The 26,348-nt window shown below is 43.9% G+C and overlaps 1 protein-coding gene and 1 long non-coding RNA gene across 2 annotated transcripts in view; both read left to right on the top strand.

Moving 5' to 3' along the window:
- On the top strand, positions 1-25,726 carry LOC116665679. Its single transcript, XR_004322314.1, has 3 exons — positions 1-12; positions 15,716-15,723; positions 25,658-25,726. It is a non-coding gene; the product is annotated as an uncharacterized LOC116665679 (long non-coding RNA).
- The window catches only part of STRIT1 (small transmembrane regulator of ion transport 1), a 138,483-nt gene that overhangs the window by 61,795 nt on the left and 50,340 nt on the right, over positions 1-26,348 (top strand). The gene's annotated exons all lie outside the window — the stretch shown is intronic.

Below are 26,348 nucleotides of genomic sequence, written 5' to 3' on the forward strand. Positions count from 1 at the left end.
TGTGAAAAGGCTGTCTTTTTCCCATTGTATATTCTTACCTCCTTTGTCATAGATTAATTGTGTATATGTAAGTGGGTTTATTTCTGGGCTCACTATTCTGTTCCATTGATCTATGTATGGTTTTGTGCCAGTACCATGCTGTTTTGATTACTGTAGCTTTGTAGTATAGTTTGAAATCAGGGCTTGTGATACCTGCAACTCTGTTCTTCTTTCTCAAGGTTGTTCTGGCTATCCATGGTCTTTTGTGTTTCCAAACAAATTAAAATTTTTTTGTTCTAGTTCTGTGAAAAATGCCATTGGTAATTTGATAGGGATTGCATTGAATCTGTAGACTGCCTTGGGTAGTATGGTCATTTTAACAATATTGATTTTTTCAATCCAAGAACATGGTGTGTCTTTTCATCTGTTTGTGTTTTCTTCAATTTTTTCATCAGTGTCATAGTTTTCTGAGTACAGGTCTTTTACTTCCTTAGATTTATTCCTAGGTACTTTTTTCTTTTTGATGCAATTGTAAATAAAATTTTTTCCCTTAATTTCTCTTTCTGATAGTTTGTTGTTAGTGTGTAGAAATGCAACAGATTTATGTATATTAATTTTATATCCTGCAACTTTACAGAATTCATTTATTAGTTCTAATAGTTTTTTTGGTGGTGTCTTTAGGATTTTCTATGTATAGTATCATATCATCTGCAAACTGTGACAGTTTTACTTCTTTCTTTCCATTTTGGATTCCTTTTATTTCTTTTTTTTCCATGCCTAGGACTTCCAATACTATGTTGAGTAAAAGTGGCAGGAGTGGGCATTCTTGCCTTATTCCTGATTTTAGAGGAAATGATTTCAGTTTTTCACCATTGAGTATAATATTGGCTGTGGTCTTGCCATATATGACCCTTATTATTTTTAAGATATGTTTCCTCTATACCCAATTTGTTGAGAGTTTTTATCATAAATGGATGTTGTACTTGGTCAAAAGCTTTTTCTGCATCTATAAGAAGATCATATGATTTTTATTTTTCAGTTTGTTAACGTGGTATATCATATCAATTGATTTGTGGATATTGAACTATCTTTTCATCCTCCACTAAATCTCACTTGATCATGGTGAATTATTCTTTTAATACAATATTGAATTTGGTTTGCTAGTATTATGTTGAGGATTTTTGCATCTATATTCATCAGTGATACTGACCTGTAATTTTCTTCCTTTTTTGGCCTTTTTGTCTGGTTTTGGTACCAGGGTGATGCTGGCTTCATAGAGTGAGTTTGGAAGCAAATCTTCCTCTTCAATTTTTTAGAATAGTTTGAAAAGGATAGGTATTAACTCTTCTTTAAATTTTTGGTAGAATTTACCTGTGAAGCCATCTGGTCCTGGATTTTTGTTTGCTAGAAGTTTTTTGATTACAGACTCAATTTCATTACTGGTAACTTGTTCATATTTTCTATTTCTTCCTAAGTCTTGAGAGATTGCACATTTCTAGGAATTTATCCATTTCTTCTAGGGTGTCCATTTTATTACTGTATAATTATAGAAATCTCTTATAACCCTTTGTATTTCTGTGGTATCAGTTGCAACTTCTCCACTTGACTGAACCAGATCTCTGCCTCTCCTACCCGTCTCATTGTGGTTCCTTCTTATATCTTTAGTTGTGGAAAATCTTTTCTGCTACTTTTCAGGTCTTTCTCATAAATAGCTGCTCTGTAAATAGTTGTAATTTTGGTGTGTTCACAGAAGGAAGTGAGCTCAAGGTCTTTCTGCTCCGCCATCTTGGCCACTTACCTGTTATAATACTGATGGTCTATCTCCCTGACTTAAGTAAGCCCTTTGGGAGCAAGTTGTTTCTTTGGTTGTATTTGTTTTGAGTAGTACAGTACCAGGCACATGGTAGACCCCCCAAAATATTTACTGAACCAACGGTGGAATTCAATTACAGCCCTTGGGCCTACCTTTCTTTGTTCTTTTTAAAGTCATGCATGGCTTTATAATTAAGGAGAAGGAAATATTCCAAAACCTAGAGCCATTTTTCACCATTAATCTACTAATTTAATGACACTTACAAAGCAGTTCTAAAATTTGCTTCCTTCAGTGATGAGCAGATATTCCATTCACAGTTATAATTAGTTTGACCATGAGCACAATGAAGTTAGTCCTGGAGACCAAACACCCCCCCCCTCCTTTTTTTTAATTGAAGTGTAGTCAGTTTACAATGTTATGTTAATTTCTGGTGATTCAGTTATATATATACACACACAGAAACATATATTACACACACATATATTACACACACACATATATTCCTTTCATATTCTTTTTTCATTATAATCTATTATAAGGTATTGAATATAGTTCCTTGTGCTATACAATAGGACCTTGCTGTTTAACTGTTTTGTATGTAGTAGTTAGTATCTGCAAATCCCAAACTCCTAATTTACCCCTCCACCCCACCTTTCCCCACTGGCAACCACAAGTCTGTTTTCTATGGGAGACCAAATTCTTAACAACAATAGTGCTTCTTAGTTGCCAGACATTGTTCTAAAATCTATATTTGAATTATCTTGTTTAATCTTCACAACATCTCTGTAATATAGGTACTAGTATTTTCTCAATTTCTAGATTGGGAAATTTGCATAGATGGGCTAAGTAACTTGCTTAGGGTCAGCCAGGATACAAGCCTGAGTAGTGAGGCTCCAGAATTTGTGATCCCTACATAGGAAAGGTCATGGATGGAAGGGTCTGGCTCTCAAACATTCTCAGAATCAAGATAATTCTTTAATCCCCTCTCAAACATTGCTGCCAAAGCACAGTCATTTTTTTCCTTGAACACTTTCCATGGCAAACAACTCATTACTTTTAAAAGTAGATCACCCCATCCTCTGAAAAATTTGCATTTTTGATAAGCTTTTCCGATTTTTGAAATAAAGCCTTTGCTCTCCATGCTCCTAGTTCTTCCTCTTGGCACATGAAACAATTCCAGGCCTTCCTCACCTGATAGTCCTCTGACACAGGACATTATCCATCAGAAGCCCCCTGGGTTTTCTCTTCTTCAGGTGGCACACCCCTAGCTCTCAGATTGTTGCCCATTTAAGACATGGTTTCACGTGTATTCATGTGGCCTCCATCTTCTGAAGGTATTCTATATTCTTCAACGTTTGTCTTTCAACTCAAAGGTCTTTTTAAATTAAGCCTCTCAACTGAACCACACAAATCATGACATCCTGTCTACCCTCTTTAAAGTTCCTTACCTTTGGCTTTGATAATAATATCTGAATATATTCCTTTTATTTGCTAATATGATGCCTTAGTTAGGTTTTTATAGATTTCAAGAAGCAAAGACCAACTCAGGCTCTCGGGAAATAAGGAAAGGAAAGGTGTTAAGGCTCCATGAGGAAATAAGGGAGCCTTAGGCCACACTGAGGTGACAGCAGCAGCTCTGGGCACCGGGTATTTCGGGAAGGTTCCCCAGAAGCAGGCGCCTGCATTCCCTCTGTGCTGCCCAGGCATCAGGGTAACTCAGCAGGCCCCTCACTTTGCACCTCTTGCCCTGCCTCTGACTCCTTGATTTTCTCTCCTCTCCTACTCCTGGCTCCTGTTACTTCAGGGCTTCTTCCTGCTGCTTCTCTTTGTAGTTTTTCAGGTTCACATTAAGACATTTAGACCAGAAAATGTGTAGGCTGCTCTCCGCCTCCTGACCCTGAATTTCAAAGTAAATGCCACATGAAGATTTAAAATAAATATAAATAAGTCTAGAAAAAGTTCTGATTTTTTCCCTCTGTGATGATTAATTTCTTTTATAAAATAAAACAGATATCAATTATTTCAGAAATAATTTTTTGGCACCCTGGTGATTAGATATGAACTATGTCTGCATATTTGGTAAGCAGAATGTTTTATTCCTTCTATCAACTGCTAATTCTTTTTTTCCCTAATGCAGGGCTCTCAAAGACCCAAGCAATGAGATCTGATCAGCTTAATTAGGTCACAACTGTGCCTGTTGGTCAGGGTCCCTGAGCCAGGCTGCTCTTCAGTTAGGCACTCCTCCTTGGCCCCCAGCCAGCTGGAACTGGTGTTGCAGGGCTATGTGGTGCCAAGTAGCTAACTGGGTGGGTGTGGCTGGAATCCCAGAGCAGGCAATGGGCCTGGCAGACAGATTGCCTGGCTGTTCATACATGTACTATACAAACCACTGAAGGACTTGCTCACTGCCACATTCCGCACCACGATTAATTCCTTCTCTGTGACATGTGATAAATCCTGCAAAGTCCAAACTAAGCCATGTCACCAGCCTTTCTGGGGATTACTGGTCTTCCCATGCGGCCCTAGCCAGACCACTGTAGGGTCTGCAGGTGCAAGGGAGCAGGAGGAGCCGCCTGGCTGTCCATCCTCTCCTCATCCCCTGGTGTGGGGAGCATTCTGCCTGGGAACCTTTGGAGGTTCTGGGATTGCTGTGACTTTATGTTGATTGAAGATTTCAGTGATATCTGTTTAGGTGTGTCTATTTTTGCTCTAATCTTGCGGTTGTTTTTCCAAGGAGGTGAGATTTGCTGTGTAGAAATAGCTGATGTACTCTCCACGTGAAAACAGACGCTAAAACCCAGGCAGACCCTGGAGAGCCATGTGCTGGACTCGAATCCATCCAATGCTCTCTCATGCTCACCTGGAGGGTCCCTTTGGCGGCCACATTTGAGCTCTCCTGTTTGTTTCCGCTTGGCCCTGGAGGTTTCCCTTCTCCTTGCACTGTGACACTGTGACAGCTGATGTTGGTTGCAGGACAGCCAGTCAAGTTGCCCAATGGCAGAGAGCTTGTTTCCTGAGATGTGAAGAGGCTGGGAGATTGGGGAGAAAATCTGCATTGTTTTTATTTTCCTGCCTGGGAGTAATTCTACGGAAAGGCAATGCCCTGGGCATCTTCCCCTCCAGGAGCAGATGCCACCGCTTCTGGGGAAGAATTGCAGCCTCTCCTCCTCCCGCTACTTCCCTCCTGCTCCCTACCCAGCAAGCCCAAGGCAGTAAAATTAAATCAAGCATTACTCTTTTTTACATTGAAAATGCTCTTGAATTTGAATTATGGACTCAGATGGCTCTCAGACAGAACCCCCAGCGGCCTTCATATGCTGCCAGATGGCAGGGAGCCGCACAGGGGAGCCAGCACTGGCTGCCTCTGACAGAGATAACGCCATGGGAGGAACCCTTCTCCTTCCTGACAGCGGGAAACCAGCCACGCGCATCTCCAACTCATCTTTTTCACACCTTTCTGAAACTGGTTTTTGTAGTTTGGTTGGATCCCTTGCCCAGGTTTGATTCAGAGATCTTACTCTGCCTTTTGGATATCCGGGCCCATTTATGGGACACATACCCGGTTACTCCCTGGTATTCAGCCAGATTATTCCCTCGGGCTCTGGAGACACGTGATCTGGGGCTTGGAGGAGACTGGAGAAGCTACTGGTTTCTAAAAGCCTTTGAGGAGGTGGGGGAGATGGGAAGAAGTGCACAGGGGGAGGAGAGAGAATCTTCAAGAAATTAAGTGCATTTTGCATGTCAGAGAAGCCAGGGGTCTCTGGAGCTGGAAATAGGGCTCAGTTCTGCTGCCTTTTTCCAGAGGCTCTGAATTAACTTGAGAGTCTCTCTCAGGATCCTCTCAGTCTTGCAGTGGTTCAGAATGTCTCCCTCAACAGCCACTGGACATCTGCCCACCCACTTACCCACACTCCCTCCAGACCAAGACGGAGCCCCTCCTGCACAGTGAGGCTCTGTCACCTGCTGCACTGGAGAGCTGAGCGGCACCGGACTGGAGCTAGTGTCTAGGATGAGGCTCCCACACGTGGCTGAGCTCCAGAATCACCCCACGAGCTCCTATAGATTCAGCACCTCTGGGTCCACACGAGACCTAGTGAGTCTGAATCTCCAGGTATAAGGCCTGGGAAACTCTGTTTCAAAAATTATTCAGATGATTTTGACATTCCCTCGGGTTTGAGAATCTCTTGGGAGGAGGCAGCCACAGTCAGGAGGTGACAGGTAAGCTGGCAGAAAGGCTACAAGTGCTAGTCGAACCCCTGAACAAAGCTCTCTGGAAGCTCACCCCATTCTGGAAGAGTGAGGAAAGGCAAGCAGACGGAGGACACTGGAGTAGGCTCCTGAGGGGTGAGTAGTTTTCCAAGAAGGAATAGGTGCGAGGAGACTCTAGCCACTGCCACTCACAGATGCGGGGAGTTGGGTGTTGAGGGAGGATGGGGTACCCCCGGGATGCACAAACAGTGAGCCTGGTATTGGGGCACACAAGAGGCAGTGCATGTTCCAGAGGAAAGCTGATGGCTTGAGTCTGGTATTTCTGTGAGATTTCCCAGGGTGATGTTCAAGGGGAAATGTGAAATGTGTTTGAACTCCAGGAAAGCTGTCTGACTGGACACAAAATTTTGGGAACCAAAGCCTACAGTTAAGAAGCTGCCAGGAATCTGTGCAGCAGCCTCTGGGCAGCAGCTGTGAGAGATATAGGGTGGGCCCACACTCCAGCCTGGACTCCAGAGGTAGCCCTGGGGTCCCCAGGCCTCTAAAACTAGAGGGAACCCAGAACCTTCTTTGGACCTATCTTTCAGAGGACCCTCATGTCCAGACAGAGTCCTCTTGAGGTTGAGTCTGCAGTGGGTGCAGGTTGTGGGGTGAGGTGCCTTCCACACATGACCCTCTGCTGTCTTCAGCTGGCCAGGACCACGGATGGGGTAGGGCTATTGACGGAGCACCTCTATCCACCAGCCTCTCTTCCAACAAAGAGCTAGTACCAGGGCATAGCATCTGCTTGCTCGTGGATTTATATGGCGAACATGTATTGAGCATCTGCTGTGAAATAGGCATTGTGCTTGGCTTGGTGGACATGAGTTTGAGCAAGACACAACTCCCGGGAGTGTGTCTGCTCCCGCCATGGGTGTTATTTTTTAAATGGAAATATAATTGATTTACAATGTTGTGTTAGTTTCAGGTGTACAGCCACATGATTCAGTTACATAGAAAGATATTCTTTTTCAGATTCTTTTCCATTGTAGATTATGACAAGATGCTGAATGTAGTTCCCTGTGCTACACAGTTAGTCTTTGTTTAACTGTTTTATATACAGTAGTGTGTGTCTATTAATCCCAAACTCCTAATTTATCCCTCCCCCTACCCTTTCCCATTTGGTATAAGTTTGTCTTCTGTGTCTGTGAGTCTGTTTCTGTTTTGTAAACAAGTTCATTTGTATCATTTCTTAAGATTCCACAGATCAGTGATATCATATGCTATTTGTCTTTCTCTGTCTGACTTACTTCACTTAGTATGATAATCTCTAGGTCTATTCATGTTGCTGCAAACGACATTATTCCATTCTTTCTTCTGGCTGAGTAATAGTCATGGATGCTATTTTAAAGGTCTGTGTCTCCTCCTGTATTTTTTTTTTTCTTTCTTAGCAGAGCAGGATGAATATCCTGCCACTTCTTACTGGAAAATGCGCTATGGGTTGAGTAAACTCAAATGAGCCAAGAAAATCTGAAGAATCTATTTTTTACTTTATTTTTCAGCAAAGGGTTTATTTTTTATTTATATTTTTTTTTATTTAGCAAAGGGCTTAATACTGCGTGCAGGGTATAAGTCATTCCCCAGGAGAGTGTGGCTTGAGACTAATTGGTTGAATAAAATTCCTAGTTCTGAATCATCTTTTTGGGTAAGAAAACCTTTTGGTGAATAATGGTAATAAGAAAAGGATGCACTGGAAGATCCCTTGTGTTAAAAGAGGGAACAGAAATCTCAGACATTTTTATGCTGTGTCCGGTCTCTATACAAAAATCTGTCAGCTTCACGCTGGTTTTAGTCAGTTTCGCAGTGGGGAAGAGAGAAAGGCCGACAGCTTGAGAGAAACAAGTTCAAAGTAGATAGCACAATTGCCAAAAACATTTCTTTCCTCACAAGGAAAGCTTTTTAGCTGTAGCTAAACGTAAGGAAATCAAAAGCAAATGGAAGTACAGGTGCATGTATGGGGGCGGGTACCAAGTGATGGTTGTGGGAAGCAGTTTCCAGGGAGGGTTGTCTGATTTGTTGTCCAGGGAAGCTGCTGGTTTGAGGAAGACAGGAAACTTTAGGCAACCGAATTGGCTATAAGTGTGTGGAGTACAAACGTTGCCATACTTCCAGCCTTAGAAGAGTGCATTGCCCAGAGTCAGCGCCCACGTGGGGCGCTCAGGAGTAAGGACCTGATCCGTTGAGCAAGTGAACCTGGATCCTCGCCCGGGCTCTGTCACTACTCAGTTACTATCACTACTCATGGCAGGGTCTCAATGAGTATCTATTGAATGAGTAATTTGTTGCATTTTATTAATATTAAACGCTCTAAAGCAATCATGGTCCTGGCAGTATGATCGTTCTCTCAGAGGTCAGGCTATTAGCATAAAACCCAAGAGAAAGTTAACTGAATTCTTTTTCTTCATTCTTCAGATATTTTTCAAAGGGAGAGGGCTGTTTAAGTTAGCAAGAATCAACACTTGACCCTCACTGCCATAAGGTGTGCCTGGGGCTTCACCAAAGGAATGTCACTAAAGGAAGAGTACGGAGGGAACTTGACCCCATGTAGTTTGTCCTAAACACAGAGGTAAAAGGTAGCTGTTTGGATTTGACAAACAGCCACATTAAATCTGAGATGTAGTGCAGCTGGTGAATGGCAAAGGAGACACAAAAGTGGCCGGGAAGAGGACAAGATGGCTGCAGGGGAGTAATTTTTCCTGACATTGTGCTTTAGAAAGGGAAGGAAGCAGGAGATGTTAAAAACTGTTGATAAATGAAAACAGGGCTCTTTCCTCACCCCTGAACATTCCAAAATTCCCTGTTGCTGGGAGTCCCTTTCTGATCCATAACCTAAATAGGCATGCATGGTGTTTCCATCCACCAGAATGTGCCACTCTTTTAAAGCCTGTTGAAATACAGCTTTGAAATATTTACTATCAACACTCACTATCAACAACAGAAAAGAAACTCTAAAGGGAAAAATGAGTCCATAATCTTAGTACACTAACAAACCCATTGTTTTTATTTACCGTGTTCTTTTCCAGCTCTTTTCCATATACGTGTGTCCAAGGACAGCTCCTGATTGGCCCAGCTGGTCATTTGGCTCATATGGGGCACAGCTGGCATTGCACTGTCCCCACACGCCTTCCTTCACCGTTTACTACAGTGCCTGACATTCCCGGGGCTCTTCCCAGAGGCCAAATGTTTGTGGCTGCCAGCTGGTCCCCACTTTCCTTATCTTATGGGAGCCTGGCACCCTGCCAGCTCCAGCCTTTCCCAGGTGCTGCTCTCACCTGACAAGGCTGTTCATTCACATACGTACAAGAGGTAGCAGTTTTTTTCCTCTGGGTAAGTAAGGTGCAGGGTGGAGTAGCTCCTTTTTAGCATGTGCATGGAAATTCTATGCACATAGAATTTAGACTTTTCTAAGGCAGTATCCATTCTATTGATCTGTGTGGCTCCAGAAATCAGTCTATAACATCCTAAAGTGCAAATATCTTGCTTTGTTTCATCATTTTCCCATTTGGGGATCGTTGTGTCACCCTCCCAAATAATGCTGAAATAGACATTTGTAATCTATTGTCCTTTCTCTTGGATTATTTTTCTTAATTAATTAAGCTTAATTCTTAAGGTTAAATCCCAGGATTCAGACTATGAATCAAGGAACTTAAATTTATTTTGGCTTTTACCAAGATACAATGGTCACTTGGACATGTCTGTAGCCTCCTGTACTGGGACAGATGGTCATGGTGGGTCTCTTGAAATATTTTCACTTTGTAGGGTAGGGGGTACTGTTCCCCATGTTGATGGGCATGTGTGTCAGGCCAGAGAGATGACCACCCCTGACATGGGCCTTCCTTGTGGGGATTTTTGTGGAGATTCTGTGAAAACAGAGGTGAGAATGGAGAATACAGTGTGACTGAAAAAATAAGCATCCTGTGATTTATTTTAGCACCTTTGAGTCTTTATGTGTGGTATTTACTATAGTCTCTGTGGATTGCTGGACGACCTTTCTGCCTGTGCGGCTGTTTTAAGGAAATTTGTGTACTTTCCCTCTAGACATAGTGTTGAGTGAAGTCATTTGTGTGAATATCGAGTTAAATTCACTGGGCAACACCTGGGTAGAGAAACCTCCCTGTCAATCCCCTGGGTGGACACCGTGTGAGCTCAGCTCATGGCGCCGCATGGGTCCTGGGGCTGTAGGAGGTGGTGGGAGCAGCAGACGCTCCTTCGCTGAGAAGGGCAGAGCTCAGGAGCAGAAGCGCTGGCAGGGCCAGGAAGCCGTTGGCCAGGAAGCTGCACACCTCCGTACCAGAGCCACAGCTGACCCTGGTGCAGCGTGGCCACAGATTCAGACACTCCCTTTGTTCCACCTGGAGGGAGGTTGGTCACGAGAAAGCCCCGCACAAAAGGCAGCCTCATTTTGGAAATGCTCTACATACAAAGGATTCACCTTCTGTCCTCCCAGCCCCGCTGAAGGGAACCAAACGTTGCCTGCATACCCAAAATTTATAGAGAGAAGTTGTACGGCGGATTTAAGCAAAAATGATTATTTTTCACCCATGTGAGAACTCCCAGATGGAACACTTAATGAGTGAATTTAGGAATCAATTATAGAGGCCATTCATGCTAGGCTTTGGGTGAGAATACGGAAACTATGAACCTGAAGCAAAATCCAGAGCCTTCAGTGAGCACAAGTGAGGCACATAATGGAGGTTAGGGTGTAAGCAGACTTTTTTTGGTTTGGTTTGGTTTTGGGTGTATAGGGGGATAATTAGGTTTGTTTGTTTGTTTGTTTGTTTGTTTGTTTATTTATAATGGAGGTCCTGGGGACCTCGGGCATGCCAGGCATGGACTCTACCACTGAGCTCCACCCTCCCCGCCCCAGCAGACTTTTCTTATACTCACATTAAATGCCATTTCTGCAGTTTCCAGGGTCTAAGAAAACTCTCACAGATCTGCCCTTCCTAGTGACAAAACCTGATTTGCCTTTACCTCTGAAGCAGTTATCAGGACCAATTTTGGTTACTGGTTTGGTGCTTTCAGCACCAACTAGATCCCTTTCCCTGAAATACAATCATTTTCCTCTCCAGTACCTACCGAATTATTCCTGCCAGCCAGGCCTCTGGTACAGGAATGAATGAACATAATTTCTCAACACTACAACTGGGGAGTTCTGGGAAAAAAAACACCCCAGGGCTTCAAAGGCTCAGCTAAAATGCCTGAAATTCTTATATCCAGCAAATAGGAGCACCTACTATGTGTGAGGCATTGTGCTAGGTGATATGGTTAGGAAGATGAAAAGCATGTGACTCTGTAGTCAGGAAGCTCGGATTGTGGTGGGAGAGATGCCAAACACCCTAATAGTACATAGTGCTGATGGTACTGTAATAGAGATACACGTGGAGTGATGTAGAGACCCAGAACAGAAAGTAGCCGGCCCAGAGGAGTTAGTTACAGAGCAGGTGAGGAGGCAGCACAGGTCATGCTTGAGCTGGCACTTGGAGGGTGTGTGGAGTTTACCAGGCAGAGAGCAGAGGGAAAGATGTGACAGGCAGGTGACAACAGAACGGTTGCAGGGAAGTGTGAAGGGCATGTGATCAGTACACATTGTCATAGCGAAAAACAGGCGCAACTTACATGCCTGACACCGTGGTCTATTACGTAACCCTCTTAAATGACATTTCCAAAGAGATTTTAATGTTGTGGGGAGATGCTTATGTTACAGCGTTAAGAGAAAAGTAAGGGACTATAATTGTCCCCGTGGAATGAGCTCATCTTCTATGTACATGAAAGGCTAGAAGGAAAATGTACGTATCATTGCTTTTTGCTACTTTTTATTTTTTGAACTCAGCTTTCTGTGAGTTTCTATTGTTTTAGTAGAAAAAATATGAAGTCAGAAAATGAAAGAAAGTGTATGACAGGTTCCAGAATGAAGACTAGAGGCCTGGGGGAGGGAGACGAAGCAGGCGGGCCATGCTGTGGTCACTTCCTATCCTGCAGGTGAGAGGGAGTTACTGTCACTCCAGTCTGGTACTGAGCACCGAAAAGCCCTGTTAAACTAGAAAATGACTCATAAGGGGTAAAATGTTAAGCTTTTATCACATGTTAATTCTTTGCCTTGAGTTACAGTGGAGTTGCATGGCGCTAGGTCTATAAACACTGTGGACCTGGTTTTCCGTGGATTCTGTTGCCTCTTTTTTTTTTTTTTCTTGAAGTATATAGTCAGTTACAGTGTGTCAATTTCTGGTGTATCTGTTGCCTCTTGATAAGCCCCAGGTAGCAATTTTTCATTCCAGAGTTGGACTAGATTACTGCTACTTCTCCTGAACACGAGGAGAGGTACTTGGATTGTGTTTCTATAAATATGTATTTTCTATTTTGTCTTTCTACGTGTGTATGATTCGGTTTACACAAGTTAAATACGCATACGTCCATGCTATAATGGCTTTTCTGGCAAAGAGCTGTGTCCTAATGGCTTAGGGCTTAGAATTTCTAGGTCTTAACAGGGAAAAACAGGCAAAGGCTTAAGATGAATTTTGCTGTTATGGAGTACTTTTGTGGAAGACCCTAGGAATCTGGGGGTCAGTGGGGAGACCTTTCAGTGTTGCGGTTAAAAGCACAAGAAGTAAAGGTGGGGAGCCATAAGCTCACATACAGGTTACCTACTTGTTAGGCTCTTCTAGGGTTGGAATGAAAACTGTCACAGATCATATTGTCATATTTGACATCAGTATGTCTACTTACTAGATTTTATTCAAGCCAGTGCAAAAAGAAAATCAAAATCAAGGGTGTAAATTCTGAAATAGATAAGAGTGTGTCTTCTTTGTCAACACAAAGCCTTTAGTTTCCTGAGGCCGGGCTGGTGCTGTCAGTCTCTGAGCACGGGTGCCGCCAGCTCTTCCTCACTTCCACCCCACGGAAGCAGCAGCTGTGGAGATGACAGCCCACGTCTCCTCCCTTCCACCCTCTGTCCTCAGCCTGTGCACCCAGGCTTCCCTGAGAGGAGAGTCTCCTGGCATAACAGAGGGAGAGGTCTGAATCTGTGCCGATGGTTTAAGGATCATGTCCGGGGCTTCAGCTCCGCCAGCAGTGAGTTTCCCTGGGACGAGCGTGTAGCTACGCAGAGCGCACGACTGTCAGGCGCTGGTTACTGATCTCCCCTTTCTCTTTGAAATATAAAAAAAGTAAACTAGCAAGATTTAAAAAATTTAAACCCAAATAAATAGTCATCATTTTTCCTTTTCCATTCTGGGTCCCTCAGAGTAATACATGGCACTCTGCGCCTTGGCGCTCACATATTTACATGTGTGAGAAAGTGTGTGCATGAGAGTGCGACTCTGTGTGATTGTGTGTGGCTGTCTGTGAGTGCATGAGTGTGCATGTGAATGTGCATTTGTGTGTGTGGTTATGAGTGTCGGTGTGTGAGTGTATGTAAGCACATGTGAGTGCATGAGTGTGTGTGTGTGAATGAGTATGCATTTAGGTGCAAATAGGAGCTGAGATATTTATTTCTTTTGAAAGCAAGTCAAACTACTGTAGATCTAGTTATGACACACCTATCTTCAGTGCTTTTTAGCTAGGAAGTTGTATCCATGTTGACAGCAGGGTTTTCAGAGAAGTGGTTTTAATAGGTTGAAGACACGTCAGCGGTACTTAGAGATGTTTGACAATGTTGGGAAATATTTGCCTTCATTTCTTCACTGCTTCAAGTTTTGATGTAACTACCAAGGCACATATTAAAGTCTAAGATTTTACTTTCAAATATAGCAAAGGTTTTGTTCATAGGAAAGATACCCATTCCAGTCTTGCCTTCCTGCATATCAAATTTCATACTGCAGCCAAAATGACTGCAAATCCATGACTGGATGTGTCACTCCTTACTTAAATATCTTTAATGCTTCTGCAGAGCACAAATATTGGTGGCCTACTCAATTCACTCCCTGTTTCCAACTGGTTTTCATTCAGTTGGATTTCTCTACCCTTAAAGCTCAAATGTTGCTTCTGAGATGGATGCTAACCAGCTTAAGCCCATCACCACCCACACCCTCTCAACAACTCCTCTGTGCACGGTCATTGGCTCAAGCCTGGAGTATGCCCTTAACTGAGGCAACAGGAGTGCATCTCAGGACCCTTTCTTGAAATGCTGAGACCTTGACACGCTTTCTTTCAGGATGGAGCAGAGGCAGATGAAACCCTAGGAAATGACATCTTGAAACCAGAATTCTAGGCAGCTTTCAGAGGCCTTAATTTTTCAGAAAGTGAAGTAAAGGGAAAGAATCTGAGCCCTTAGTGACTAACGAGCCACTAGATTAAAACAGTCTTGAAACTCACCTACTTCTGGACGCCCTAGGATATGCAAGCATCCTTGGGGGAGAGTGCAGGTGACCCCACTGCTGCCCTTTCTGCTCAGCCTCCTTCGCCTCTTGCCTGAAAGCATCTCCAGGTGATAAGTGGACCGCAGCTCTGTTCAGGCATGCTCCCAAGTCAAGAGGAGGCATGGCAAGTTATCCCAGGTGCTCCCTCCCTGTGGTCCTCCTTGGAAGCATGAGCCTGTGAGATTCTGCTTCTTGGCTGCATCCAGATAAGGAGATTGATGTCAGGACCCCCTCCCTGCAGGCACTTCTAACCTCTCCAAGAGATGCTTTTGAGCTCCCCCTTCCTTGGTTCCAGAGTGGGAGGAACCACAGCTGTCTCCCCAGGGCTCTTTGATGTCTGCCCTCTGGATTTCAGTGCTTTTCCTTACATGGACTCCATTCACATAGGAGTGAAGGCCTGGGGGATGGCTTTCTGTATCTTTCTGTGATTCTCATGAAATATGCCCAGCAGCCCTTCTCTAGGGTTTGAGGACATGAGCACTAGTTACCCTCAGCACTGGGATTTAAACATTCTGAGACAAGAAGAAAAATACCATTCGATGTCCCATTATATGTCTCAAGACTAAAGGGACGTGGTAAAGACATTCATTGTGGAAATACCGTTAACTGCAAGTTACAGATGCACAATGTTTCATAAACTAACAACGAGCACACGTGGGTTTCTAATTAGCAGTAAAAAGAACATTTTCAGAAATATTTTGTTGAGTGAAAATCAGAAGGTGCAGATTCAGATGGTTCAGGCAGGTAACATGAATGAGTTGTGGTGGGTTGTGTGCCACACAAGAGAAAGCGGTGGGGCCTGTGGTGAACCAGAGGTACCACGCCCTGTCGGAGAAGGTGAGCTGCCACTCGACTCCAGAGATTTTGTTTCATGAAGAAACACAGGCCTGAAATAGAAGAGCTTATTATTTCTTAAAGAGAAGGTGGAAATCCACTTTTTAAAATCTAAGGTGTCCCAAATTTTAAATGATGGTGACTAATTAAACAAAAACCAAAAGCCTGGCCAAGCTTGGTATTTGGACCAATAATTTACCACCTCTGAGAGAGCGCTATGGAAATATTAGATGTTATGATGATTGGGGTGATGAAGGCCTTACCCACATTTTCTTAACAATGCTCTAAAATAGTAGCTGTGCATTTCCATGATCTAAAAAACGGCAGCCTCATCCCATTCTCCCGAAGCTCAGCTGACCTCTCCAAGGTGGCCTTTGCTGGAGGCAGGCCCTGCAGTGATCACACGGCGGGTTTCCTTCCTAGGGCGGCAGTCTGCAGAGCTCCAAGCAACGAGCCGCGTGCCCTTCCTCAGAGTGGGGAGGAGGTAGGCAGGTCTTCCTTCTTGCACGTCACTATCAACCAAGGAAGTGGGACAGGTGAGGGGAGGGGGAAGGGGTGAGGGAGAAGTGACCCAGTCCCAGATAGAATCTTATGGAACAAGGGAATGGTTGGGCTGGATCAGTCATGGTTATACTCACATCCATTTATTTTTACCAAATGATTTTAAAATTCAGTCTGATTCATTCATTTTCAGTTCATTGCACACCATGCGATGGACATGATTTTTGTAAACATCTCTCAAACCAAGAGGCTTTTGTTTAAGGCTTCATGAAAAATCAGCAATGCAATGCTGGGAGAAGTTTTGCCCTCGGAGTCAATTTACGTGACGACATTAGAATAATTGCTTATGTGATATGCAAAGAAAGACACTTGAGACAGTGGCTCCAGATGAGAGCTTTTTGTAAAATGCAAGATTCAGACTGTGCCCTAAATGGTTTGTAGTAGGGCTGTCTGCTGAGGCCCTTCCTTATCATCCTGCAACCTGTCCCGTTGGCGGTGGAAGCAACCTTTCCCTGAATATATGTGCTTTTATATCAACTTCTTTAAGTGGCAAAGAGGTGGGAGGCTGCTTCCTGCCGTTTCCCCCTTCCTTTTCCATTCTTACTTGTCCATCACCTGCTCCCAATTCTTCCCTCAGTAACTCATGCCTGTGTGTACACGCAGGCACACAGACGGGTCCACACACACAAGCATATATAAACTCTTGGATTCTCATTTCACCTTCAGACTGGAACTGGGGAAGTGTTGTCTTGGGCAATGCTAGCAATGGCATTGGAAAGAGGGGGAGAAAAGAAAGAAAGGATAAATAACCTGAACAAAAATCACAAATCACAATTCTCATCACGTTTAAAATTTATCTTTTAGAATCATTCTATCTTACTTAAAAATAACTTTTCACAAGGACGAATGCCTTTGGCTATGTTTCTAATTCTAAAGGAGTCTACACTGGCTTTTTTTTTTTTAGTATGTATATACTGGTTGGCTTATTCACTCACCCAACTGATCTTTCTTGAACCTCTTTCTTGAACCTAAGTGTCAGGCACTGTTCAAGTCATTGAGAAAAGAACAACAACAACAAAAGACAAAAAATGGCCACCTTTCTTGTGGATGTAAGTGAATTAGAGTAAGAATAATGGTGTTGTCATCAGGGGGCAAATTATCAGTAGGTGGGTGATAAGGTCAAACACCCATAACTAACACAGTTTGCATTTTAAGTGCACACACACTTTTTGGTAATGAGGCACAATTTCTTATTTTAAAACATCACAATCTTAAAGAAAGTGAAGAAAAAGATGGGGGAGACAAAGATGGAGAATATATTCTCATGTCTACCATTTACTAGTGTTAAAAGATAAACTGAGGCATATTAAACATTATAAGAGTTTATTTGGGCAAAAATCAATGTGAATCTGGCAGCATCCAATCTAGCAGATATAAAGGAGCTCTGAAAAGCTGTACACAGTTAAAAACTTCTATAGGAAGAAGAGAGCAGGAACAAGGGACTTGCAAAAAAAAAAAAAATAGATTGGTTTTTGCAAGGTTACCTTCCTTTAGTGGGTGGCAGGGGTCTATCAGGCAGATTACCTAACTAGTGCTGATTCCCGATTGACTGGTTTAAGCTTCCATTTCTGGGAGAGCTGAAACTGTAATTAAGTCTTGGTTTGGAGATGTGGGACTCAGCATTGACTGAAATAGAACAGAACACTGTGGAGCCTTCCTGGGGACAGAACCCCCACGTGCCTTGCCTGCCTGTTGTTTGTAGAAAAGCTTTAGCCTCCGAGACCTTCCCTTGAATCCCAAGGAGCAAATTTAATCAAAGAAGTGAGAAAATGCAGAAACAAAGGAAGACAGTCAGGCAAGACAAAATAATAATAGTTTAGCCATAAAACGAAGTTAAAGACCTTTAGTTCCTCCTCAAGGGCTGTAGATAACAAACACTTTGAGCAGTAACCTTGAGGTGTTTTGCAGATACTAACACCCTCACCAGGTGGAAGGGGTTAACTGCATGCTGACCACAGGCACACAGACCCCCGACAGCTGGAACCTCCGGGCTGATGATGCTGACGCCTGATTCCCTCATCACTGACCGATCAGAAGAGTGTTCATGAGCTGATCGGGCACCCTGCAACCCTCTCTTCACCTCACCCTTAAAACCCCTTCTCCGAAAGCCATCAAGGAGTTTGGGTCTTTTGAGCATGAGCTGCCCATTCTCCTTGCTTGGCCCCACATTGTGTGCCTTGCAATAAACACTGTCCTTTCCTTCACCATGGCCCGATGTCAGTAGATTGGCTTTACTGTGCGTGAGCAGACCCAGGTTTGGTTCAGTAACAGAAAGAGTCAATTTTTTAGCCTGTTGTCTTGTTTTCAACACTAACTTTGCCACCTTGGGAGTGTCCCCCTCTCCCCACCCTCAGTACCCTCATTTGTAGAATGGGATTGGTCCCTAACCACAGGCTCGAACTGTGGTGGGATTTAGATAATGTGCTCTCAGGAAAAAGCCTTTTGTCCGCTGTAAAGTGCTGCAGAGAATATTACTATTACGTTTGGGAGGAGTCGAGGAGGGAGGGGAGACACAGCAGGCATGGGGAGGCCAGCACTGAAGTGGAGACAAACATAAGAAAGGAGATGGTCCAGGGAGGGGCAGTGGCCATGGAAATGGCATCTGGATCTGCTGGTGACTGGATGAGATTGTGGCAGAGGGAGCCTCTCTGGGGAGGCACTGTCCTCACTATTCTCTGTAACGTGTGAGTGAATCTGATTAACTTTCAGCTCTGGACAGGCACTTAGGAGAACCAGTCTGTTGTCCAAGTTCATTAACCAGCCACACAACACTGATAAGTCACTGTGCTTTTCTGGGGTTCTGAGTTCCAAGCACTTGGCTAGGAAACAACGTCTGGATCTCGGGCCGTTGGCAGGTTGGAGGCGGGAGGGAGGAGGGCACCACCTGTTTTGGGTAGGAAGCCGCTGCCTTCCTCTCTAGACACTGGAGTCCAAGAGTCTGGTTTGCCTTCCTTCCAGAGCTGAAACTTTCAGTGTGGTGCAACTTTATGTGCTTTTTTAAAGGATGTGAAAAATAGAGAATGTGCTTTAATAAAGATGATTTTATAATCTGAGAGTGGCAGGGCACCCCAGAGACTGCCTAAGCCAAGCTCCACTCTTTGTAGGTAGGGAGTCAGGCTGACCATGACAGGTCCTGTCTGACCCGCCCCATGGGGGTTGGCACATGTTTTCGCCTTGTCTCCACACCCACTCTGACTGCCTAAAGAGTCTATCATTAGAATCTTCCTTCATAAAGTTGAATTTATATCTGTTTATCAAACAAAATTATGAGTTTTATCATATTTAAGGTTTGTCTTACTAGTTCCATGAACTGTCAGTTTATATATGTGTGTGTGTGTGTGTGTGTGTGTGTGTGTGTGTGTGTGTGTGTGTGTGTGTGTGTATTTTGTTTTCCCAGCTGTTTTGGGTGATCTGGTTCACTGCAAATCCAGGTTTAGGGGAAAGAGAGCAGACACTTTTCAAAAAGAGGTAGTGCTTGCGCACCACCCTGAGGGTAACCATTGAGTGTACAGTCACTTCGATTTATCCCAATCTTATTTTAGCATTTGACTTAGTTTTATTCATTTTTAAATTTCAAGTTCAAACTCCTCTTAAAGCTCTCTTGCGCCCCCTGGACGTCACATCTGTCTATGATTTTCATGACTGTGTGTGTGTGTGTGTGTGTGTGTGTGTGTGTGTGTGTGTGTGTGTGTGTGTGTGTGTGTGTGTGTGTTTGCACGCATGGGGGAGGGACAGGGTCTGCCTTCCCCACAAGGAAGGTCGCAATTCTCTCCAGGGTTGCTCTCCTCGCCCAAGTGAGACTCCCTCCCTGCTCTTGTCTAATCTGAGGAGGGGCGGGATGCTCTTGGAGCTCAGGTAGCACTGGGGAGTCGTGGTGAGCCTGCAGGTCCCGCTATGGGCTCCAGCTGCACGCAGAGGCTGTCAGCTCTGTGAACCGAGAAGGGCCTTTAGTGCCTTTGTTCTTGGTTTTGGGTCTTTGCTCAAACCACCAGGAGAATATCCCTCTTGACATTCTGTATCACAGCCAGCTCGCTCTGTTCTTTGCCAAAGAGCGCAAGTCATGACCCCTGGTGGTTAGAAGCTAGAAGTGCAGTCAAGAATCCCGTTGTTATGCCCTCATCTAGTTTAGAGGCATAGATTGCAGTTTTAATTAGTCAATATATCCACTTTTCTCTAAGCTTTCTGTTAATGCATGAAGAGATAAATTTTTTAATAAGATTCTTTTTGTGTTTTTAATCCTGAAGAAAATCTGCCAGAAAATAAGATTTTCTGCATAAGTTTAACTAGTTTGTTATATAAACAGTAAACTGGTAACTAAACATTTGTTTGATTATTTAATTAATTATTCAAAACCTCTATAGCTAGAGAAACTGAGATGTTTCCCAGGTCATCCAACGGGATCAGTCAGTGGCCAGGGAAAGCCAGATTCCAAGATTCCTGGTGCATGAAGCTTTCCACCACCCTGGGGTTCACAGATCCCCTATTGTACTTCCCCAAAGCCTGCACAGGCCATCTTGACCCCCCTGCCCCCAGTTTAGTGGTTTAACTGTAAGTGTACCGCAAACTGCTTGAGAGTAACAGATGCAAGGTTCTGGATGACATTCTTTAAAGTTTATGCAATGGTAGATGAATTATTTTGGTGCAAGTGTCTACCTAGAACATTGTCAAAATACCTCTTTGGCCATGATGCAAAATTCCTGCAATGATGCAGGAATATAGAAATGATCGATCCAGTAGATTTCAACAGAAAACATATTTGCTTTTCGTAATGGTTAAAAAGCCAAGCATCGTCACTGCTCACAGACGGAGGGGAGGTTGTTTCCAGTCTTCTACACCCGTGAGGTTTAACTGCGGGTCACTTTATTGTTCCAATATTGGGGAACTTGTTGGGCCAGACATCAACCTGCATATTTCATGACCAGAGAGTTTTCAAAAATGTTTTTTATAATCTGGCGTCATTAACTCTTAGCAGACATGTAAATAAATTCTCTTTGAATAATGGAGAAAAGTTAAAAAGATTGACTGGAGGAAGCAGTTTTCTTAATGGCATCCTTACGGATGCAGTAACGTTGTTAAAGGGATTTTCTGCAAAGAGAAAAAGATGGAAGGTGATCCTGCATTGATCAGACATGCCAGAGACCCAGAGATGCCTGGTTTCATGGTGGCTCCAATTCCGCAGATCTCCAAAGCGAAGCAAAACGGAATCAGGAAGCTTCATGGTCATGGAGATAAGACTGTTGATCTTGAAGTAGAAGCAGCCCAGCAAAGGTCAGCCAGCAAGTGGGTGAGTAACAAGTAAGGACCTGGCAGACACCTGGAAGCCAATCATGTTGGGACAGCGTGACTGACAATTTTGATGTTTCTGAGTCCACAAACTGCACAAGTCACTGCTTTAATGCCCTGCCTTCCAGGTTCCCTCAATAGCTTCCTTGGAGAGAGATCTGGCCATGGGTGTCTTGCACAGGATTACTTCCAGGATCTCTTCCTTTGCTTTGCTTGGTTAATACTCAGTCCTTCGTGGTTGTAGATTCGTTCTTTTACCTCGTGTGTGTTGTGTGTGTGTGTGTGTGTGTCAGGGGCTGTCTTTTGCAGCCACCACGCTGCGAATCTTCTACAGGAAGACCAGAGTGTTTCTTACACTGGTGCAGGGCCTGGTCCTTCCAGGGAGACCTGTCCTAGTCTGCTGGGGCTGCCATTACAAAATTCCATAGACTTGGTGGCTTAAACAATACACACTCATTTTCTTGTGGTTCCAGAGGCTAGAAGTCTGCAGTGGAGTGACTGTGTTACCCCCAAAATTCACATGATGAAATTCTAATCCCAATATGATGGTATTTGGAGATGGAGCCTTTTGGAGGTTAATTAGGTCATGAGGGTGGAGTTCCCTTGTAAGAAGAGGGCAGAGAGCTCGCTGGCTCTCTCTCCACCATGTGAGGATACAAAGAGAGGTTGGCTGTCTGCAGCCAGTGGGGAGAGGGGACTCAGCTGACCTTGCTGCCATCCTGCCCTCAGCCTCCCCATCTCCAGAGAGAAATTTCTCTTGTTCATAGGCCAGTTTCTCCTGTGTCTATGGTACTTTGTTAAAACCGCCCAAACTGACTATGATAAAGTTGGAGATCAAGGTGCCAGCAAATTTATTTCAAGGTGACAGCTCTTTTCATGGCCTGCAGACACCCTCTTGCTATGACTCACATGGCCTGTCCTCTGTGTGCACAGCAGGTGGGAGGGGAGAGAGGGGAACAGCATGCTCTGGTGTCTATGCCTCTCCTTAGGGCACTAATCTTATCGGATTAGGGCTTCTCCCTTACGGCCTCATTTAACCTTAATCACCTCCGTACAGGCCCTGTCTCCAAATACCATCACACTGGGAGTTAGAGCTTCAACGTATGGTTTTGGGGGTACAGAGTTCAGTTTGAAGAAGGCCCATGTGGAGGAGTGCCCCAGCCACGTGGGCTCCAGCGTGGATGTCTTCATATGTCACCTGACTTAATCCACCCTGGGATTTGTCTCCAGGACTTTCACAGCAGGCTCCGGCCACAAACCAGCATTAGCCCCTCATCTGTCTCCTCCCTGCACATGTCGCTTCCTCTTTGGCCTCAGTTCCCCCTCTGAGCCCCCGCCCCTTGTGTCAGTTGTCTATCATGGGCTTCTTGCTGTGGAAGCAGGTGCATTAATCCAGGTCAGTCACTTCTGCTCCTTCCATGTACAAGACAGATTGTCAGGCTCTGTGTCAAAGACCCAACCTTGGAAGAAAACTCAATCTTGAAGTCCCCAGGGCCTGAGAATTTAGATCTTGCCATTCATCGAATAACATTGTGTGAGGTACTATGCTAGGACCGAGAAAGTTGCAATCTCACAATGGATAGGGTCCTTTTTTTTTTTTTTTTTTTTTTAAGGATAAGTTTCTTTTAAATCCACAATAGACTGTCAATCTAATAAGAAAACCCCAGAGTGTTTGTTTTATTAAGAGGTAGAATTTGACAGCAAAATATTTGGAAACATTAAACTTCCTTCTGTGGTGCCACGTTTATTTATTCCCACATTCATTCAGCAGTCACTACAGAATGGTTTGTCACGGAGGGAGTTTAGGGTACCTGTGGAGGGACCTAAAGGTGAGGCTTTGAAAGGTAGACAAGGGTGCAGGTTATAAAGGCCTTGAGTTTCACACCGAGGACTTTGTTCTGCTTTGTTCCTTAGGCACTAGGGAGGGGCAGGGGCAGAGGGGATGGACTCATGTGACTCTGAAGTTGTTGAGCCCATAGGACATAGACCTGAGAAGGGAAGGGAAGGCTCCAGAAAGACCCCTGCCTCTGCCTGGTAAGCCTGGAGGGCCTTCCTTGAGGAAGGGAATGGGGAAGGCAGAGCAGGCCTCTGGCAGGGGTGATGCTTTTGCTTTTAGAGGATGAAAGCTGAGGCACCCAGGGAACAAGGTGGGGGCTCTCAGAGCTCACTGAGCCTGGGTACCCTGGAAGGAGACACTTCCTCCTCACTCACTGCTTTTTTGGTCCCACCTTCTATCTGAAAGCGTCTCTCCTTCTGACTGGCTGGTGCTCAGGCTGTCCCTGAACGCCTTCCCTCCGGAGTGCCTTGGGGCTCACAGAGGTTGGGAGGGGAGGCTTCTCCCCTCAAGTGTCACTTCTATCCACCAGATCTAGTTGCTGCCTTTGGGCCCCAAGTGCGATTACTTCATCACAGCCTCTGCTGTCCTGCCCAGACCCAGCCTGGCCCTCCCCTTCTGTGCACTTGGGTGCAACCCTGTCCCCTGGTCCTGAGCTGGTGCTGCTTCTGGTTGGGCAGTGGCTGCATCTTGTTGCCCCTGTTACCTCTTTACTAAAAGGCTGCGGGGCCCTTAGCTCTTCCAGGTAGGGACCGTTCTTGGGCACTTCTAGAACCTGAGGAAGCAGGAAGAGAGCACCAGGACGTTGCCATCACAAATCCTTTTTGGAAAGGAGACTCAGGAAGCTGGATAAATAAGTGATTAAAAAAAAAATTGAGACACAGGCTTGCAGACCATTTGCTGGAGGGAAACAGTACAGAAGCCAGGCCGGGTCTTTTGAGAAATGCATTCTGCTCAGACCAGAGAACCCTTTATGTCAGGCTCTGGAGAGAACGTAAGGTAGGAGACCTCATTTTTAATTGCACTAATAATAATAATAACGAGGGTAAGAGCTAATATTTAGCGAGTACTTACTATGCGCCAGGCGCTAAGTGCATGGCGTATATGGCCTCATTTACTCCTCACAGCACTATGAGGCACTTACTGTTACTGTTCCTTTTTCACAAGATGAAGACGCGATGCTTCCATTAACCTGGCTTGTCCATGCATCTCACAGCGCGGCTCCAAACCTGGCTGCCCAGTTTGGGTGTTGCTGTGTGGACTGTGCTGAATAATGTCCCCCCAAGTCGATGTCCACCTGGCATCTCAGAATATGACCTTCTTGGGAAATAAGGTCTTTGCAGATGTAATTCGTTAAGATGAGGTCATACTGGATTAGTCCGGTGACTGCTAGACTTACAGAAGGCCACGTGCAGACACAGAGAAGGCCGTGTGAAGACCGAGACGGAGGGGGGGGGGATGCATCTTCTAGCTGAGGAGCGCCAAGGATCGCTGACGCCCACCGGAAACTAGGAGAGGAACTTGGAACAGATTCTCCCTCAAGAAGGAATCAACCCTGCCGACGCTTTGATTTCCAACGTGTAGGCTCCTCCACTGTGAGGTAATACATTTTGTTATTTTTAAGCCACTGGGTTCCTGGTACTTTGTTTAAACACAGCTGGGAAACTAATACAATCGCTAAATGATTAATTCCCTATATCATTTCTTAATTGTCAAAAGATAATGGTTTTCCAGGTACTCTCCATCTTCCTCCATTTCAAATGTTATGGCCATGTGGTTTTAACAAGGCTTATTTTAACCCAGATTGATTTCCTCCTGTACAACAATTCATTGGTTTATGTATGTATCTGTGTGCCATCTAGTGGCAACAAGTGAGAAATGCACGCTAATTTTAGAAATGGCTAAATGTGTGATTTGAGAAGTCTGTTCCCTGAAGAGTATCAGACAGAAAACCCTGCAGTGGAATTTCCCCTATATATCTGTCTTAGTGACATGGAATCATTCAGGTACTTTCAAAAAATCATATATAGGTTTTAAAAGACAAGGAAGATTAAAACATTGCTTTTGAGTTAGACTTAAGGCAGAATTAAGCATTTTTTTTTTTTGCATTATCTGTATAATTCAGTCTATTAGGCAACTTGCATTAAAAATACATGAATCTTGTGGGGATATTTTATAGTCTTATTGTAGGTTAAAGTCTACACAGTTTTCTTTTTCTTTTCTTTTCTTAGTATAACCAGAGCAAAGCTATAAGATGGACATTTTAAAAATCCTATTTGTAGCAATGAAGAATTTGAACCAGATTAACTTGCCCCCAGATCACATAGTTAAAGAATAACATCAAGAAAGCTCAACCCAAGGCGGCCTGACTCTTTTTTGACCACCAAGTTGCTACCCGTTGGTCTTGTCATATAATGCTGCTAATTTAAATGGCTACAGAGTAAGTCATTGCCACATGATCTGATTACAAATGCCCAGTCCCTGGAGGAGCATGTGTCTCCACTAATATATCATTCATGTGGGAAAAAAATCAGATAAATTTTACACTTATTGGCAGAAAAATACTCTTATGAAAAGCAAAGCTCGTGTAGTTTTACTTTCCTGGGGGTGGGGGTGGGGATAAAAATAAGAATTTAGAGGGAAAGAATAGAAATAATGAAGATAATTTTTGTGTGTAGTTTTGAGTGGGTGGCAAACTTCTCCTATTGTCACTGGTTTGCAAGTACATCAATAAGTTACATCTTTCAGAGAATTTTATCTTAAGGAAAGGGAGGTGGGAGGCTACATTTGTGTGCTTTTATTGATTAAAAAAATTCCAAGGTGCATCATTGAAGTATTTTAGAATTTAATATTTCCAGAAATTTCTAAATAAAATGAGTTGGGGAAAAATTATTTTTAGTGTTTAGAGCTCTTCCTTTTAGGACAAGTTAATATTTTACCCAGCTATGATAAATATACAAAATTGACATAAACCAGCCCAGTCAGAAGCCAAGAGAACAATAATTTTCTAATACTATCAGCTTCCCCCAAACTCAGTGTTCTTTCCTTGGAATGTTAAGTTCCTCCAATTTCAAAAACCAGTAAGCTTCAGAGGTTCTCTGAGACCCTTCTCTACCTGTCAGAAAGGGGAATGAGCATTTTAAAATATTGCATCTGCTTTATCTGTATTAGACTTGTGGGGGAAGATTGGAATCAAGACATTGGAGGAGGGCGAGGTGATGGATAAATGCTCATTAAAGTAGTGGAAATGATGCCCAGTGATCTTTAACCCCAGGATCTGAATGTGTTTCCTTGACTGTGTAAAAGCTAATTCCCTCTCCAGGGAGATAGGATTGAATTTTCTGATAGTGCTGAATCTGCTTGGCTGAAAAAATTTTAAAAACATTTTCTGTTTTCTTGTGTGCTCCTGCCAAAAGTATAAGGTAATCTGTTCTGCTTC

This window comes from Camelus ferus, chromosome 1 (assembly GCF_009834535.1).
Source record: "Camelus ferus isolate YT-003-E chromosome 1, BCGSAC_Cfer_1.0, whole genome shotgun sequence".
Taxonomy (NCBI): domain Eukaryota; kingdom Metazoa; phylum Chordata; class Mammalia; order Artiodactyla; family Camelidae; genus Camelus; species Camelus ferus.